Source organism: Amblyomma maculatum, chromosome 10 (assembly GCF_055883805.1).
Source record: "Amblyomma maculatum isolate TAMU_Amacu chromosome 10, ASM5588380v1, whole genome shotgun sequence".
Taxonomy (NCBI): domain Eukaryota; kingdom Metazoa; phylum Arthropoda; class Arachnida; order Ixodida; family Ixodidae; genus Amblyomma; species Amblyomma maculatum.
In genome coordinates, this window is record NC_139353.1 from 144,059,393 (window position 1) to 144,079,777 (window position 20,385).

Sequence of the window (20,385 nt, forward strand, 5' to 3'; positions counted from 1 at the left end):
CGAACAGCAAAACTTCAAAATAGTCACTTAGCATGGGAAAAATATCGCTTGTGCGCCCAACAGTATACCACAGAACTGACAAGTACTAAAGATAAGTTTTACTCTCAAGACTTACTATCAATCTTTCACTCTAACCCCAACAAATTCTGGCGCATGCTATCTAATAAACCACAAGATCGCCATGTACAACTCCTAGATGCTGATGGAGAACCAATCAAAAGCGATGACTGTGCGACCGCGCTCAACAATTACTTTACGTCAGTTTTTTCCGCTGCTAACGTTACTGCTAATGAACACATTCCAGAAATATCACTTTCAGAAATGCCTAAAATCGAAATTAACCCTGATGGTGTATTAAAAGCTTATTGCCTCACTGAAAATATCTACATCTGCCGGCTGCGATCAAATTAACAGCAAGCTACTAAAAAATACCATTTCATTGTCTAGCCAGGTACTGCATCTAATTTTTACGCAATCCTTAGATACCGGGGTTGTCCCTGACGATTGAAAAAAAGCTCAAATTACACCCATATTTAAAGCGTATGACCGCACGTGCCCTAACAACTATCCTCCCATTTCCCTCACTAGTATACCGTCTAAACTACTTGAGCACATTATTTTTTCCAATCTGATGACCCACCTAGAATCAATGAACTTTTTCTATCCGATGATAGCCACAGTTGCTTATGCGCCATAAAACTCCATATAACTAACTTTAATATTTCTGAAACAAACACAAGTCGGGAAAGGTGTCTTTAATATTGGAAATGAAGGTGAAGAAAAATAAACGCGAGAAAGTAAATTTCAACACCATTGCACTCGTCCCAGCCTACGAGCTCATACAACCTTTGACAATTTTCGCAAATCCTGGCTCTTATTGTCCTTCTGACTCTTCAATTGTCTGCAATATTGACGCATGCGTAGGCACAGATAATAGAGTGTTTTAGCAGCCGTACGACAACTACGGTGGCGCATTGCCGTAGCTACCGTCGCCGTACTTGCCGTATGTCTTGCCGTAACGCAGAATACGCTTCAGCATGAGTTTTAGCTTCACGTATTGCCGTACCCGTATGTGAGTTTTGATGATGGTAGTGGGAATTTGGAGTGTTCTTTTAAAACTGTCCTATAAATAAAAAGTATCAAACCATATTTTGCAATTTTTCTTGACATTATTTGTTTTTCTTTTTGCGCTGGCTGTGAAGTTATGTCAAGCTAGGCCAATCCACCTCCTTAGCCTGTTAAGCCATAGAGAATGTATTGTTAAGCCTGTTTTGTTCTATTTCTTAACGGGTGAGGTTCGTTCGCTCGCGGGTGGCAATTTCTTTTTTTTACGCGTGTGAGTCTACGATTGCTCAAAGCACGTGCCACTTAGCTGCTGCCATGGCCGCATACAGTGTGCTTGGTGACGAGCTTTTACTCGGCGCGTTGTCATGGAATGAGATTGAGGCCATGTTTTGTCAGTTCCCTCAGCCTGCACCACGCCGTAACTTTCGCGATCGTGGCCTCATCGAGATGAAACGCATAGACCCAGAAGAATTTGTGCAGATGTTCGGATTCACTAAGGTGGACTATACAAACCTGCTGGCGTCGCTATTCATCCCAGAAGAATTCGTCAGCCCACAGCGAGTCAGAGTACCCGGCGATGAAGCGCTCGGGATGAAACTTCGTCGCCTGGCGTACCCGAATCGCCCGTGCGATTTAGAACTCCTATTTAATAGGCACAGCTCAGTGATATCTAGTGTCGTGTAGACAGTGTTGGCGCACATCGAGCATCACTTCGATCACCTACTTGCCGACCTGACAACTCAAAAATGGCTGGATCTGACTAGCATCAAGCGCTTTTTTGAGGTGAGTTCAATCAAAGGGATTCTGCAGTTTCATTTCATTTTATTTATTTGTCCCTTAAAGGCCCGAAGGCATTAGATAAGGGGGGGCGTACATACAGGTTGGAGGGTAGTAGCAGAGAACACAAAAGAAAGAAAGGGGGAAAAATACACGGGGTACCAAAAAAGTGTAAAATAATATACAAACTAAAAGCAAGAAATAAACATACAAAAAGAAAACAAGGAACAGTTGGCACTTCGGTGTCGCAGTATGAATATGTTTATGAGAAGTGATTAGCCAGTTTCTCGCGGAAAAGGCGGCGATCGGAGCATGTAATTACGTTGTCGGGAAAGCCATTCCAGAGCACTATGGCGTCGGGAATAAATGAACTGCTCATTGCGGAGGTGCGGGTTTTAATGCGTGCGATTGGGTTACTGTGGTTTAGGCGGGATGACGTACGTTTATGGCGAGTTTTATGGCGCGTAAGCAACTGTGGCTATCATGCGCCAACCGCAAGGTTAGACGATCAAGTGGCTACAGTACTGATGCTCAGATTTGGTTTAAAACATTGGCTTCCTTTAAAAATCCGTAAACAAGTGAAAAATCAACAAGTGCTTCTTGGCCTAAAAGCAATGCGGGATGAAATGGGATGTGTTCTTTGTAAAATACAGTAAAATATTTTTTCCTGCGCTCCTCGAGTTGTGAGCATGAGATTAAAATATGATTTACTGTTAGCTCATGTCCACACATTTTACATACAGGTTTGCCTTTTTTCGTTAGTAGGAAGTTATGTGTTGTGTGTATGGCCTATGCGCAGACGACATAAAATTACCTCAATGAAACGTTTCTGATGTCCACATGATTGCCATTCTCCTAATATGGGCTTTATGGAGTGAAGCTTGTTCTCTGCTTTGCTTTCCCAATCAGCCTGCCATTTAGCTCGTAATTTCGTACGTACTAACTTCATTCCGTCTCTGTGTGGCATGTTGATTTGCTTTATTTGTAAATTTTTCGCACTTGCCGCGCATATATCTGCTCGTTCATTACCCTTTATCCCAACATGACTGGGTACCCAGCAAAATTTGATAGTATGTTTTCTTCTTGTGATATTTACTATGTTGTGTATAATGTTTCCTATCAGTGGTTGAACAGCATTTTTGGAGTTTATTGTACTGATGACGCTTAATGAATCTGTGTAGATGATGCTGTTTTTGATGTTCTTATCCAATATTTTCTCCACAGCAACACAGACAGCGTAGCATTCGGCTGTAAAAACTGATGCACACTGGGGTAGTCGTGTTATTTTCTCTGTGTTATTTTGTACTATTGCACTGCCAACATAGTCTTCAGTTTTTGAGCCGTCTGTAAAAAATGCATTGCAATTTTTATATTTTTCTTTTAATGCAAGGTATTCTTGTGATATATGCTCATGTGGTGTGCGTGTTTTTTGAAACTGCGTTAGTGTGAGGTCGGAAACTACTGGGAGGGTGTACCATGGTGGGAGTGGTTTATTTCTTGGGGCAATACTTGGCAATTCACTAATGTCTAAATCTTGGCACATTTGTTCGAAGCGCATGAGAAGCGGCTTAATCAACCGGGGCTTGTTGTTGAAGACTGTCCTAGAGGGACATTCCGTGACTACTGGATGACATAGATGTTTTGGCTGAGAGCGAAGTTTCAGGATGTATGCACATTTTAGGGCGCATCGTCTGTCCTTTAATGCAGGTTCATCTGTTTCTACATAGAGGCTGGTTATTGGGGATGTTCTGTACGCGCCAACTGCTAACCGTAATCCAAGATTGTGTATCGGGTCTAGTCGTTTTAAATAGGATGTCCTAGCTGAACCGTATACTATAAAACCGTAATCTAACTTAGAGCGCACCACGGAGCGGTAGATTTGCAGAAGGCATGCTCGGTCGGACCCCCACCGTTTTCGCGACAGCACCTTTAAGACGTTAAGTGATTGGGCTGCTTTCTTTTTCAGATTGTTTATATGGGGAAGAAATGAAAGTTTCTTGTCGAATGTGATACCCAAAAATTTATGTTCATGTTTCACTGGTAGTATGGTTTGGTTGAGGTATAACGTGGGATAATTCTGTAAGCCTCGTCTCAATGAAAACACAACGGCCACTGTCTTTTGAGGAGAGAACTTAAATCCATTGCTGTCCGCCCAGGTAGCTAGTTTATTTAGTGTCAGTTGCAGTTGTCTCTCACAGGTGGATATGTTGGAGGAAGTGCATGCTACTTGCAGGTCATCTACGTAGACGGAGTACATTATGGACTTTGGGATGATTGTAGATAACGAGTTCATTTTCACTATAAAGAGAGTTGTGCTTAGAATACACCCCTGCGGCACGCCGTTTTCTTATGCAAAAGTCGTGGAGAATACTGTGCCTAAACGGACTTGAAATGTACGGTTCGTCAGGAAGTCATTCAGGCAGCTCAGCATCCTGCCACGGATACCTAGATCTGCTAGGTCGCGGAGGATACCTAACCTCCACGTGGTGTCGTAGGCCTTCTCTAGGTCGAAGAAGACCCCGACACAGTGCTGCCTGTGGCTGAACGCCTCCCGGATTGTGTTCTCGAGGCGGACAAGGTGATCGGTTGTTGATGATGCCTTTTTGAAGCCGCACTGATGTATATCGAGAAGATGCCGGGATTCAAGAAAAAAGGTTAGTCTGATGTTTACGACGCTTTCAAAAGATTTCGCAATGCAGCTGGTTAGGGCTATTGGTCTGTAACTGCTAGGACATGTGGGGGGTTTGCCTGATTTCAAAAAGGGTACTATTATGGCTTTTTTCCAAGCTTCTGGTATCCATATTTTATTAAAAAAATTCAGCAATGCTTCTACAGCGGCTTGTGAGAGATGGGCGAGCATTTGATAGTGTACATTGTCAAGTCCCGGTGCCGTTTTTTTGCCAGAAGATAAGACTCTGTTTAATTCATGTATTGTTATATGTGCACTGTAGTCGTCATTTACACCTGTCCGAAGGGGAAGCTTTTGCTTTTCTGCTGTTGTTTTATGCTTTTGAAATGTGCGAGTGTAGTTAGATGAGCTTGACACATTGGCAAAGTGTTCGGCTAAAATGTTCGCTTGTTCTTCTAATGCTGTTTGTGTTCCGGGTGGTGTCAGCATAGGATATGTATAAGGGGTGAAATCTGTAAATTTTCGGACCTGTTCCCACATTTTTTTGGAGGGCAACGAGCTGTTTATCGAGGACACATATTTTTGCCACGAAGTTTTCTCCGCGTTTCTCCGGACATACCGCGCTCTGGCTTTGGCTTTCTTGTAGTTGATCAGGTTCTCATGTGTCGGATATCTGCGGAGGATGCCCCATGCTTTGTTTTGTTCTTTTTTGGCTAATTTGCATGCCACCGTCCACCATACTTTGTGTTTTTTTCTTGCGTGTTGTGACGTTTGTGGAATGGATAATAGTGCTGCTGAAATTATACACACGATAAACCTTTCATTTATTTCTTCTACGCTCAAATCTTCAGAATATACTTTTTCTAGCGCAGCGTTCGTTCTAAAAACCGACCAATCGGCGAGGTGGAGTTTCCAGCGCCGTGGCCTCGATGGGATGATGGGTGTGAATGATGATAACTTTAAAACTGTCGGTAAGTGATCGCTTCCCAGAGGGTCATTTAAGACATCCCAATTAAAATCATTAAAAAGTGATGAAGATGTGAAGGCTAAATCAATGCAGCTCATTTTTCCCGAGCTGGGGCAACAATACGTCGGCTTCCCGGTGTTTAAAAGGCATATATTATTTGAAAGTATAAAGTCTTCTAAGATCTGTCCTCTGGTATCAGTATGGTCACTCCCCCAGAAGTGGGAGTGCCCATTTAAATCCCCAACAATCAAGAATGGTTCTGTCAACTCAGTCCAGTCTTCTAATTCATGTAGTGTAATTGAGAGTTGTGGTGGTATGTAGAGGGAACATATTGTCATCGTTTTGTGGCTTATGATGGTTACGGCCACTGCTTCAAGGTTTGTTTTGAGTGGTATTTGTCTGGCAGGGACATCAGGTTGTATTATTATGGCGACACCTCCTGACAGCCTACCAGCATGCGTTCGATCTTTTCGGAAAGTTTTGAACTTTTTAAAGATATTTGTGTGCTGAGGCCCAAGGTTTGTTTCTTGAAGACACACAGCTGTGGGTGTCATGGTTGTGCGGATATCTGTAATGTCAGCGTAATTTCTCAATAAACCTCTACAATTCCACTGTACTATGTAAGCCATTATGATATGTTGGGGATTAAGAAAAGTTACTTTACTTCAGGAGGGGTTATACGTGGTTTTCCCTTTTTTTTTTCAAGTGAGGGCCTCCTCCCCTGCAGCCCAGAAGTGCTGGGGGAGAAGTCCATCGCCTCACCCGAGGCGCTGGAGGTCCGAGGTGAAGGCACGGACGACCGATTCTTAGGTCTCCCCCTGGTAGGGGAAACCTTGCGGGCTCCCGACTACGTGGTCGGCAAGCCCTCTTTTGAAACTGGCAGAGCAGCCTTTGCTGCTTCTGCCTGAGGCGAGCAGGATGGCCCTGCCTCAGGTTCCGAAGACACCTTGGCAGACGCCTGATTGCAGTGTATTGCCTCTGCCTTGGACGCTACAACCGCATAGTCTGGTTTTCCAGTGAATAGAAAAAGATTAGTTTGTTGTGCAAGTCGTTTTCTGGCCTCTGTAAATGAAATGTTCTCTTTTGTTTTGATAGTGATGATCTCTTTTTCTTTCTTCCAACTTGGGCATGATCTAGAATAGGCAGGATGATCCCCCTCGCAGCTCACGCAGTGTGGCGATGATGCATCACAGTTTTCAGACTGGTGTTCTTTCGAAGCACATTTTGCGCATGTTTTGCGACTGCAACAACTTTGTGATTCGTGGCCGTATCGTTGGCAGTTAAAACATCTTCGGGGGTTCGGTATATAATGTCGGACTTCAACTTTCAGGTATCTTACTTCGATCTTTTCTGGCAGTACGCTTGAGCTGAATGTGAGAATGAGATGTTTAGTAGGTATCTCTTTATCATCTCTTCGGATTGTTATCCTGTGCACATTTGCAACATTTTGTTCTGGAAGACCTTCTAGCATTTCTTGCTCGCTTATGTGGAGGAAGTCATTATCGGAGATTACACCACGCACGGTGTTCAAAGATCTATGGGCGGTGATGGTCACATTGACATCCCCAATGCAGTGGAGGTTTGGAAGCTTTGCATACTGTGTTTCATCGTTTAATTCAAGCAGTAGTTCTCCGTTTGCTATTTTTGTGACTTTGTATTTCGGACCAAGGACAGCTGAGAAACATTTTGACACTAGAAATGGGGACAAAGTTCGGGCCGGCTTTCCTTCAACTTCGGAGTGCACGACGTGATATTTGGAGAAGCTTTTCTTAGGTTTTCGCAGGAATTCTGCAATTTCTTCGGTGCGCCTTTTTTGCTTAGGCGATCAGTTTTTACAGTAGAAGAAGCTATGTAATATGTGTGTTGTTCGGCCAAGGTGCCAGCCGCCCACCATGGAGCCCAACAAGGGGGCAGGACAGGAACTTGCAACCAAGTACAGTCCATGCCAGCTGTACACCCCAGCTATAACCAAATATGGCGGTACTCAGGGTGGTACGCCACACAAGGTTAACCCTAGCCGCCTGGAAAAAGAAAAACCAAGAAGAGAGGAGAGGACAGGACATTGTAGGAAAGGAGATAGGAAAGTGAAAGATGGAGGGGAGGACAGGAAAAGACTGCCGATTTCCCCCGGGTGGGTCAGCCCGGAGGTGCCGTCTACGTGAAGCTGGGGCCAAAGTGGTGTGTTGCCTCCGCCGAGGGGTGTGTTGCCTCCGCCTCCGCCACGATCTCCACTCGTGGAGATCAGTGGTCTTTTCTTTTCTTTTTTTGAGGGGTGGAGGGGGGGGGGGGGGTAGGAATTTAATTTATATGTTCGTGCCGCGCAATTCTCCACCGGATGAAAAAAAAAATCCGCGTGTCGATGGAATTGCATACACAGGTTTGGGGTGCGACCTGATTCCGGTGAACACCTCCGGCAACGCACTCCCTCACTAGAACAGAAGTTGGCCACCCTGGTGCAGTAATTGGCCACAACCTCCTATGATAAGCTCCATAAAACCCCGGCCCTCAGTCACCAGCGGCTACGGAACAACTGACCACGGCGGCGGTCAGACATGTGACGCAGCAGGGGGTGCTAAGAAAGCCTGGCTACGCTGGACAGGCCGCCATGCCGCCAGGAGGTAAGAAAGCACTAGAAACTATGAAAAGGGGGAAATCAGCTGGAGAGGAACAGATAACTACAGATTTGCTGAAGGACGGGGGGGATATCGTGCTAGAAAAACTGGCCACCCTGTATACGCAGTGCCTGGTGTCATCGACGGTACCGGAACCATGGAAGAATGCAAACATTATCCTCATTCACAATAAAGGGGACTCTAAGGACCTTAAAATTTACAGACCAATCAGCTTACTGTCTGTTACGTATAAGGTATTTACTAAGGTAATCGCTAATAGAATCAGAACAACCTTAGACTGCAATCAAGCAATTGGATCAAGCAGGGTTTCGGAAACGGTACTCTACTATCGATCATATCCATACCATCAATCAGGTGATAGAAAAATGCTCGGAATATAACCAGCCCTTATACATAGCATTCATTGATTACGAAAAAGCATTTCACTCAGTTGAAACCTCGGCGGTGATGCAGGCATTGCGAAATCAGGGGGTAGACGAGCCGTACGTCAAAGTGCTGGAAGATATATATAGTGGCTGCACAGCAACCATAGTTCTGCATAAAGAAAGTAACAAAATTCCCATAAAGAAAGGTGTTAGGCAAGGAGACACAATCTCCCCAGTACTATTCACAGCTTGTTTAGAGGAAGTATTCAGAGACTTGGAATGGGAGCAGTTAGGGTAAGGGTAGATGGAGAATACCTCAGTAATCTGCGATTTGCTGATGACATTGCCTTGCTAAGCAACTCGGGGGATGAACTGCAAATAATGATTGATGACCTAGACAGTAAAGGTAGAAAGGTAGGCTTGAAAATCAATATGCAGAAGACTAAGGTAATGTTCAACAGCCTCGGGAAGGAACAGCAGTTTACATTAGGTAGCGAAATACTGGAAATAGTAGGCGAATATGTCTACCTAGGACAGGTAGTAACCGCAGATCCGGACCATGAAAAGGAAATAACAAGAAGAATAAGATTGGGATGGAGCGCATTTGGCAAGCACTCGCAGATTATGACTAGCAGCTTACCAGTATCACTCAAGAGGAAAGTATACAACAGTTGCATCTTGCCTGTACTCACCTATGGGGCTGAAACGTGGAGGCTAACCAAGAGAGTTCTACTTAAGTTGAGGACAACCTAGAGGGCTATGGAACGAAAAATGGTAGGGGTAACATTAAGAGATAGAAAGCGTGCAGAGTGGGTCACAGAAATAACTCAAGTTACCGACATTCAAGTGGAAATTAAGAGGAAGAAATGGACATGGGCAGGACATGTTGTTTGAAGAGAGGATAACCGATGGTCGCTGAGGGTAACAAACTGGATTCCAAGGGAAGGAAAGCGTAGCAGGGGGCGGCAGAAAGTTAGGTGGGCGGATGAGATTAAGAAGTTCGCAGGGGTCAAGTGGATGCAGCTAGCACAGAACCGGGTTAAGTGGAGAAATATGGGAGAGGCCTTTGCCCTGCAGTGGGTATAATCAGGCTGATGATGATGATGATGATGATGATGATGAAAATGGCGGTAAGACTGGTTGGGATGGGTCCCTGTATCCTGTATTTCTCCGGTATCGGCATGAGATCGGTTCCTTAGCGTACTGTTCGGCGTATCTTATAACTAGTAAAGTTAAGCGGTAACCGCATGAGGCGACAGCCCCTGGCGTTGACGGCCGCGCGACGCGGCCGTCAACGCCTGTCGTTGTCGTTGGTGCACACCGCACGGAGCGACGGGACTTGATGACAGAGAGACCCGTTTTCAGCGCTGCTTTGTAACCGCCACCTCGCCGTTCGGTCAGGGGGAGTGCAGTTACGCCATATCCCGTTCATTTCTAACACTAAACAGCATGAAGTATGGTAAAACACTGATGGAACTTTTTGTAATGCGTAGCGGTAAAAAAAAATATAGGTAACAGCGCAGCAGTGCGATACTACACTGCGATGCCGACTTGCATTGCAAGCAGTGACCTTCTCCTGCTCCTTTACAAAATTAACAATATTTTTTTTTCTTCACTACCTTACTAAGCTTTAAGAACTGTATCGATGCACTCATATATGCAAGGATCAGACGAAGTGGGCGTCTGCAGATTCTTCACTCAAATCGGACTTGGTAAACAAAGTTCACTTACAAAAAAATGCCAAGATGGAAGTTCAGTACCCCAAAGCCTTCTGCGATTGGCTGCCACGCTAGCTGCTTCCGGCAGACACGCAAAATTTTCTAAAAACCCAGAAGCTGAGCGACAGCGACGAGCGTCAATGCTTTGGCGCCCTTCAGCCCCTCACGTGCGGCCGCGAATTCTCGCCTCATGTGGTTGAGCTTTAGTGTGAAGCGTGCAATGCGACACAAAATGTGGTGCTTTATTAACACTCGTACCGCCAACGCCGTGTCAGATTTGCCTTCTTGAGCGGCAGTTGTGTTGGTTTTGACGCTCTGCTTTAACCGAACTAAAATTATTCTCATATATAAAGCATTATTTACATCCCCAAAGCTAAATATAGGAGAAAGGTTTAAGGCGCATACTGACACAGTGGGGCCAAATGCATGCCGACGACAGCATCCATAGCGCCGACGTGGCCCGGCCGCTCGCGGAGCGGGCCTTAGGGTGCCTCGATGCCAGCGCCGCCGTTCAGGGTGGTGCCAACCTTTGAACAGCCCCACGCCGCCTCTTGCTCGCTCCGACGCCATTTTGAAGCACAGCGGCCGGTCGCAGTTGCTCGGCGCAAGCAGAAGCGCTTGCTTTGTTTGCTGCACAGCGGTTGCTGGCGTACCTCGAGTGATTTTACCTTGTGTTCGACCGTATGAATGACGGGCTGTTGTGTGCCAATGTGCACCGGGTCAACGCGTAAAGGCCTACGCTGTTTTCGCTTACCTCGGAACGGAGAAGGAAATGGGAAGCTCAAGTTAAGCGGGATCGGAGGAAAGCAACTGACAGCTCATATATCTCCGAGGTAAGTTGCAAACGAGTTTAGTCTTATCAAACCGCACTTTGCAATTAAAATATACTGGGTACGCCGCTACTTTGTAGGTAGCGTGAATTCGCAAAGAATTATAACGTCGCACACCTTTTTGATGCTTTCACTGGAAGCACTGGCGTTTGTTTTGCAGAGAAGTTCGCGTAAGTTGTATTTAGACAGCAGAGTCACCTGCAGCGTTACAAAAATAGTAAGAATGAGTTTGAAGTGCCTGATTATTTTCGACAGGTCTACAGTGATTTGTCTCGAGAGCGTGGCTTTTATGTTGGTGTCGCTTGAAACAGCGCGATTTTCTATGAGATCTCAGGAGATATTTTGCGGCTCTCACGCGTGACGCGTGACTTTTTCTCTTTAAATTTGAAAATATTTGAACCGTACTATTCGCAAGTGATATAGACGATGTTACGGTTGCAGGCATATTTGTTTTACGCTGTTCGTAAGCGGAGGTTTTCTTTTTTTTTTTTTTTTTTCTTACGAAAAGGTGTTAAGCTCAGTAATTTAGCAACATTTTTTTTAAAAATCCCGTTTAGGCACCTTAAATAACTGGTTAATTTCTTAAACGCATTTAGTTTGTATCAATTTAAGAAAACGTCAATACTCACATCTGGTGCCTTGTTTACTTTTTAGCGCCACTTTGAAGAGGACCAGTTTGAGAGGAACCGGCCGGATGGGCGCCGCCTGTTAAAGTCTACAGCTTTGCCCACGCTGTTTGACTTCAGACGTAAGTAATAATTGTACTGGAGCGCATTTCCGGCATTTCCAGCTGCTGAGTACAAAACAATTAAAATGTCAGCTCCACCTAAGCGAAGAAAGCTCCCTGCAAAGCGGCCTGCCCAATGTGGGCCTGCTGATGAAGGAACCAGCTCCTCCTCAACTGTAGCTACAGAAGCTGGCATTGACGACTTGACAGAACTCACTCGGGACAGTATCTCTTCTTTCAAAGAAAACGCAATTGAGCATGAGAGCAGTGAAAGTATTTCCTCGCTTTCATCATGTGAGCTACGAAGGCTCTACAAGACATGAAAAAGAAAAACGTTGAATTGCGCGAAAGCTTGTCTTCAGCGCAAAAGAAGTTGAATATCGCAAACAGAAAAACAAGGCGCCTGGAAAGAGATCTCTCTACGCTCACTAAAAGTTTGAGCTTTTTGAATGAGAACCAGAAGGCTGATTTGAATAGAAAGAGCCGGAAAGGTAGTGCATGGAGCGCAGAAACCATACAAAAAGCACTGCATCTGAAATTTGCTTGCGGCTCTGCAGGTTACGATTTGCTTTTAGAACAAGGAAACCCCCTTCCTTCACGAAGGACACTTTGTAGACGACTACAACACCTGTCGTTTAAGCCCGGGGTCTTGAGTGAAATTATCAACATGATGAAGGTGAAAGTGGCTGCGATGTCAAACATTGAAAAAGACTGTTATTTCTTGATGAAATGGAGATTCGGAAAGGTGTCGAGCTAGATCGAAGTGGTGATGGCTTTCTTGGCAAAGTGACGCTCCCTGAAACCGACCAAGCATCAAACCATGCACTCGTCTTCATGGTTGGGGGTCTTTTCACGCGCTGGAAGCAAGTAATTGCTTATCATTATACAGGTGCTTTTGTTAATGGAGAGAAATTGAGAGACTTTGTCTTCCACTTAATCTTTGCGTGTGCTGTGCGTGACATGCGACATGGGGAGCTACAACCGTGCGATGTGGCGTAGCTTAAACCTGTCTAGTTCCCGCTTTTCTGTCACTACATGCACAGTTCCTCATCCATACGACAATTCTATGTCGCTGTTCTTTATGCCAGATCCTTCACATGTACTAAAAAAAACATCAGAGGGCACCTCGTGCGAAAAGACCAGACGAAACTGAGTGAAGAAATAGTGGCGAAGTACGATTTACCAAGAACTGATGTGTCGATTGAGCATATAGAAGCTGTCCTGAAGTTGGACACAGAGCAGTTGAAGGTGGCACCTAAATTAAGTGCGCTGCACATTTCCAATGGCCACTTCACAAAGATGAAGGTAGGGGTAGCTGTTCAGTTATTCAGAGAAGCACCTGCTTCTATCAGGTACTTTGTAGAGCGGAAGAAGCTGCCACCCGAGTCTGGAACAACAGCCTGGTTTTGTGAGGTGATTTTCAAGTGGTACACAATCATGACTGCGAGGCACCCTGTTGTTGCCCTCAGTTTATCAAGTGAAAGTAAATACAAAGAGGCCGTCTCAACTGTGAAACTCGCTGTTGAAGTCGCCGAGAGTTTAGGCATTGGCATCAAAAAGGTGTGGAAACCATGTCAAGCAGGTGTGCTAATGTCCACTGCTGAAGTGCTTCAACTTCACGAGTTTCTGCTAAACAATTAAGTGTGTGACAATTAAAGAAGGGGTAGGCAGCGAACGCGATGGTTAGATGGCATTCTCGAGGCATTGCAGATGAAGCTATGTGATGTTAAGAAGATAGTGAGAGACCGGAAAGCGTGGCGTGACATGGTCCATAGGGTCACGAAGAGTCGGACACGACTGAACGCCTGAACTCAACGCATTCTTCTTAACAGGACGGTTGGCTCAAGATTGCCTGGAGAATTTGTTTTCGGTGATCCGGGTGATTTCTCCCGTGTCTAGTGCATATGATATCAAAAATGCACTCAGAATTGTATCAGTCAGCCAGTTCCTCAATGTACCTAAGAACTCTGGTTATAAAGCTAACAGCAACTACTTAGTGCATTTCTTTTCTGCAGAGATTAAAGAAGTGCAGAATGAATTCAAGAAACCTGATATGATGATGACTGCGCAGAAGTCGAGCAATTGTCTCTCCTCGAAAGTGAACATCGTTGCTCACTTGGCAGGCTATTTGGTGAAGCCTTTTATCAGCACTAAGAAACCATGCCCTGCCTGTACTGAGGCTCCCATTGCTGATGAGGCTTCCGATGAGCATACCCTTGTGCAGCTCAAGGAGTACAATCAAGGTTCTAGAAATCTGGTGTATGTGAGTCGTGCAGTCCTGCAGTTAGTTTCTTCGTGTGAATGTCTCTTTAAGAAAGGAGAGACATCAGTTGTTGCGAGCTTAGCACACGAAAACAGCAAGCATAACATAAGCGAAACCAAAGCGTGCGGGCGGCTTACGACGTGCTGCCGTTAACAAACCATGGAATTAAAAAAGAAGGCAATTTCTCCCATCGGCACGTATCGACAGCATACTGCCGGGCAACTAATAGTTAAAATATTATTGCGTTTTCAAACCAACAGACTGCATATGAAATGTTCAACCTCGACCACCTGCAGTCCTAAAATTAAGTCGTGCAATCCTGTCTCCGACGCTAGGCTTTTAAAAAGGCTATTATGAGTAACACGAGAAGCAGTGCGATGCTGATAAAAAGTCAAGTTCAAGTCAATTAAAGCACTCTGAAGAGCGCCGAGAGTATGAACGGCATCGTTACGAACGCGAGCGCAGCTGATCCCGTGTGCTTCAATATGACGGCGTCGGAGAGGTTGTCTCCACCCTGAACGGCGGCGCTGGCAGGCATCGTGGCACTCTAACTAGGGTGCCTCGATGTCTGCCCGCCGCGCCGCCGTTCAGGGTGATGACAGTCTTTGTACCGCTCCGCACCGCCGTTCGCCAGACGCGCCGCCATTTTGGTTTGAAGTTGCAGCCCGTCGTACGTGTCTCCCGTGCGGTCGACGAGCTGGTGAGGCGGTGTTTTCGTGCTCTCGTGTGAACGACATTGAAAAGGTTTTCGGACACGCTCTTGCAGTGTAACACTGTTCTTATCGTTCACCCGTGGGTGGGTGAACAAGATAAGAGAATGACGGACTGCTGCGTTCCGCTGTGCACCGGCTCATGGAAAAAAGGACTCCGGACTTTTCGGTTTCCACGAGACCCTGAGAGAAGAAAGAAGTGGGGGGCTCAAGAGAAGCGGGAGAAGTGGAAAGCGACTAACACATCGAAGATATGCAAGGTAAGTGATCGAAGCTTGCCTGTGCCTCGGAGTTTGACAGGGAAGTTGTCTAAGTTGGTCGGCCGTCGTTTAACGCGTAGCATTACTTTTTCATACGTGGCGTGTACAGAATGTGTCCGCAGTGGCTGTGCAGCCTATGTTTAGTATACAGCCGCAAGTGTTATATCGATGGATAGTTTGTCCAGTATAATTACGCTGGGCTGATTAGAGGTTTCAATTAATTACAGCTAATTAATTGTAATTAAATTGCTGTTTACGCTATATTATTTAGCTGCATAGCGTTGGAAAGCCTATGTAGGAAGACTTAGGTGCATTCGGTAGTTTTCTGTTAAGTGTTCTGTCTTGTTTGTTTGCGGCTGCAGGTGCGCATGCTTATGTTGCTCTACTTAGTGTATGTAACGTGTCGCGACTCAATGCACCTTCACTGCAATCCTGCTAGCAGTACGTGAATAATCGTGGTGGTATAAGCCGAAGGTTCGATAACGCGAAGTTGTATAAGCATTCCAGTAAATAACCGAAATGTTAGCAGTGATCAGCTCGCTGGTGTCAATATGACACTTTCGTGAATATAAGTGCTTCTGCATGATAGTTTAGAAGAGCCTGTCCCGCTTACTCTGTGTGCTTGCATGTGTGGTCTACTTGTCTCTAAGATTGCTTCCGTGTTAAAGTTTTCTAGCGCCACTTTGAGCCTGACCAGTACGAAAATGCCAGACAAGACGGGCGGCGGCTACTGAAGTCTACTGCAGTTCCGACTCTCTGACTCACAAGAAATCATTACTTACGTCTAAAATCACTCTGTTGCTTTCAATTACAAACGTTATGCGTGTTGAATATGGCCCGTATTTCTTCATGCAACCGAAATGCAGGAAGCCTTCTATGAGGCGACGAAGTTTAGCTGACTCTGCAACGTCAGGTACAGAATCATTTCAGTCGACAGATACTGCCTCACCCAGACCTTCATCCCCTAATGATCAAGAGCTCGACAGAGGTGAACTCTGCATCAGCGACAGCACAGAAGAAGAGGAACAGGAGGAGCATTGTGACATCCTAGATGTTGACTCACTGTCAACAAGCGAAATGCGGAAACTCTCCGGGACATGAAGAAAAACTCTCAGCTTAAAGAAGGTCTGTCTGTCGCTAAAAAGAACATAAGGACTGCTACGAGACAAGCAGCCAAGCTGGAAACAAAGGTCGCAATGTTGACTGCCAACTTGAAATATCTGAATGAAGACCAGAAGGCAGCTCTAGAAAAGCAGGATAGAACATGTCGCGCGTGGAGTGCCGACACAGTAAAAAAGGCACTGCAACTCAAGTTCGCCTGTGGAAGTACAGGTATGACCTCCTCATAGAGCAAGGCTACCCCCTACCATCACGGCGCACACTATGTAGAATATTGCAGCATCTGTCTTTCAAGCCTGGTGTGCTACATGAAATATTATCTGCAATGCAAACAAAAATATCTTCAATGAAAGATATCAAAAAAGATTGCATACTGTTTCTTGATGAGATGGAAATCAGGAGTGGGATAAAACTTTACCGTGGCAACGATACTCTGCTTGGAATGATAACATTGCCTTCATCTGACCAGCCAGCCAAGCATGCGCTGGTCTTCATGGTGGGTGGCACAAATACCCGTTGGAAACAAGTAATTGCTTTTCATTACCCAGGTGCTTACGTCAGTGGAGATGTGCTCAAGGACTTCGTATTCCACCTTATCAAGCTCTGCACAGACATTGGCCTTCGTGTGCGGTGTGTCACTTATGACATGGGAAGCTCCAACCGCGCGATGTGGAGGTCGCTGAACTTAAGCAGCTCTCGCAACGCTGTTAAAGTGTCCAGTGTGCCGCATCTCTTCATAAGCAACGAGACACATTTTATGCGAGACCCTGCCCATGTGCTGAAGAATGTGAGGGGCCATTTTGTTCGGAAAAATTCGATGCACCTGAGTAGCGAGAGAGTTTCACGGTTCAACTTACCGACAACTCAAATAACAGTAGAACATGTTGAGGCTCTTTTGAACTTAGATAATGATCAGCTACAAGTTGCACCTAATTTAACCCATGTGCATGTGTCCACTGGGCACTTTACAAAAATGAAAGTAGGAATAGCTGCACAATTATTTGGAGTCACCTGCAGCTATTCGGTATTATATCGAGCAGCAGCTACTACCACCTCAAGCTGAGACAACTGCGTGGCTTCTTGAACTGATGTCAAAGTGGTACTCCCTGATGACAGCTCGCCCAGTTGTGGCTCTAGCTTCATGAATGAAGAGAAATACAGGGAAGCAATTTCAGTGCTAAACCTCACCGTGGAGGTCATTAATAGCCTAAGCATTGGTGTGAATAAGGTATGGAAGCCATGCCAGGCAGGTGTTGTTATATCGACGAATGTTATTTTGCAGCTGCACATTTTTCTCCTGAAGAAATGTGGATACAAGTTTGTAATGACGGGACGGTTTGCACAGGACTGCCTGGAGAACTTGTTCTCTGTTATAAGAATGCTGGAACCAGTGCCGAGTCCATATGACGTGAAAAATGCCATAAGGATTCTTTCCGTGAGCCAGTTCTTGAAAGTGCCAAAATCCACCAGTTATGACATTGATGACAGTGAGTACGTCATAGACATTTTTTCGGCGGAAATCAGGCACGTACAGCAAGAAGACCCAATTGACGTAAATGATTTTGATTTTGAAGATCTTGAATCTCTTTCTCAAACTGAAAGCAACATTGTGGCCCACCTAGCAGGGTTTCTGGTGAAGCCACTGCTGTCAACTGTAACTTCTTGTTCTGTGTGCACAAAGGCGCTTACTGCAGAATAAGTAGGCGAGGAACATGCTTTTGTGCAAATGAAGGAGTATATGAGTGGTGGAAGGAATCTTACGTTAGTCGCGGAGCAGTGAACCTCGTTGAAAACTGGGAGTGCCTTCAAAACGTTTTCTGAGGAAAGTGATATATGCCGATTGAAAAGCCCCATGAAAACTTTGAGGCGCATCCTGGAAGAATGTGTACCTCCTTTTTCGGTGCACTGCAGTGACCATCCCACTCTGAACAAAAGACTACTTGAGCGCATTGTAACGTTGAGGCTGATGCAGCCTGATGAGTCATGTAACGGATATGGCAGCAAGACGGTCGCTGGTGCTAACCTTGAATAAAATTATTTTGCAAAGTCGATCGATATACATTTTCGCCAGCTACCTGTGCTCTGTAAACCTCACTGAGTGCATGAAACGACCGCTGTTATTAAAAACACATTTAAACCGCCGCACTTGCCTTAGATATATGATTATGCAGAGTGCTATTATGCCACCAATACACTAATTGGAAGCTCAAAATTGTAGCTCATGTGTAATCTAGACTCATCGTGTACAGAATCACTGTGAAGTAAAAATACGGCCGGGACTCCGTGAGACAAGGCCGCGAACTTCTGTTAAACTCAGCAAACGAAACATGTGCTTCAAAGTTTCGAGGGAGCCTACCAACACGTGAGCAGAAAAGCGTTGTGTAATTTCACAAACGGCTTTGTCAAAAAAATTTGCCACCGTCCAAACGAAATAAATTGTGACAGCGACAGTGAAAACTCAGCATTTCCGACTCGCCAAACACCTTTCCTCGTAACACCGCAGCACTCTGCCAACATAAGTACTGTGCTTTTGTACAAGAGAATGAGCTCTGTATTTCAGCACGAAAGCGTAATTCTACACATGCCAGGAATTTTCAGCTTCCGATGCGATTGGTGAAAATCCTGCCCTGTGCAACGATAGCTCACCGGGCGCGCAAGGCGTTCCTTCAAACCAAAATGGCGGCGCCGCGGTGCTGTCACCACCCTGAACAGCGGCGCAGCGGGCAGGCATCGAGGCACCCTAACTCTAACCCATGCTAGGGGTGCTGCGGCGGCGTCGGAGCACGTTTTGAGAAGCAAGTCGGCGCGCACGTGTGCCATTTTTTTGCGTGTTGGTTTTGCCGCTGTGTGCGTGGACGAACAGTTTCCTGTGTGGTTCAAGCGTTTAGTGCCCTGCTGAGAAGATCACGTTTCTCGGTAAGTTTTTGCCTTAGACTTTTCATGGGTACTCGCCTCAAAAACTTGTGAAGTGGCTATGGTGTACTATTGTGTGCCGCTTTGTCAGGTGTGTCGTTTCATCAGTTTCCAGTTGACCAAAAACTGTGCGCCAAATGCAAAGAAACATTTCTTGGGAAAATCTCGTCTATAATGACAGATCACCGTCGAATACAGTATGTAGCAAGCACTTTTTGGAGAGTGACTACGTCTGTGACCGCAAGATAAGAAAACTGGTTCCCGGTGCAGTGCCAACCGTATTTGAAAGATATCCTTCTTACCTAGCACCCAGTGCGAAGAAAGTGCGTAGGACCCCAAAATTTCGAGACACTGCTCCTTCAAGGAAACATCAAAACGAAAGGCAGAGCCAGAATGCGAGGGTGCAGTGCTAGAGTCGCCGGAGCGTGAAACCAAGCAGAGAGCTACCATAGGCACTCAAACAACGATGCACAGCGACAAGTCGATACCTTTTAATGATATCTAGGCTTCGTTCGCAGGTAGCGTACTATCGCTCCAACTGCTCAAAAGCACAGCAGCAATTAGAAGCAGAGAGGAAAGTGATCTCCTCATATCGAAACGACAAACGTTACTCTGAAAAATATTGCTTCAGACGCGGAAAAGGGGGAGAAAAAGGCTGTTTTCCTGCTTCACCAAGTTGACGGATACCAGGAGAAATTCCAGTCTTATCCCGAAAAAGTGATCAGACAGTGTATCATGTGGCGCTTTCTTTCTCCAAAAGGCTATGATCATGCCCGTACCAATCTGCTCACACTGCCACATAAGTGCACACTGTAGCGCTATGTCGATCCCATCTTAAGTTCTTCAGGAATGAGCGGTGCCATGAAATAAAGGTTAGTTCACGAGGCTTCTTTTCTCAGCCACAAACAGCACATCGCCTCATTAATAATAGATGAAGCTGCAATAAAGCCAAAGTGTATATACGACCGGAAGTCTGACGTATTATTTGGGATGAAAGACAAGCCGGAAAAGGGTGCACCGCGTACCAAGAACGGAACACTTGCTAACCGTGTCCTGTGTTTCGTGCTCCATGGAGTGGCCAGCTCCTACAAGATCCCGTGTTCATACTATTTCACCAAGTAACTGAGCCGGAGAGACTTGTGGACGAAGGACGTCATCGCTGCAGCTGAGGAATGCGGCTTTGTAGTGGTTCGCATCGTTACCGACCTCAGCGAACAGAACCATGTTCAAACTCATGGGTTCTTTGTCAACTGCACTGTAAAAAATAACCGTTATTCTTATGCTCAAAATGGCGTAAACATTACGGTGTCATAACCGTAAACTGCACCATGCGCATGCGCATTAGCTTGAGGAAGGAAAAGGAGAATGGAATCTGTACAGAGGAGGAGGTCCGGGTGAAGTTTGCGCAC

General features: G+C 45.6%; 2 pseudogenes; both read left to right on the forward strand.

Annotated features, from left to right (window-relative positions):
• The first annotated feature begins 1,380 nt into the window (after positions 1–1,380).
• LOC146177614 (uncharacterized) overlaps positions 1,381–20,385 on the forward strand; it is a 142,239-nt pseudogene continuing 123,234 nt past the window's right edge.
• On the forward strand, positions 10,842–12,814 carry LOC146177615 (uncharacterized; annotated as a pseudogene).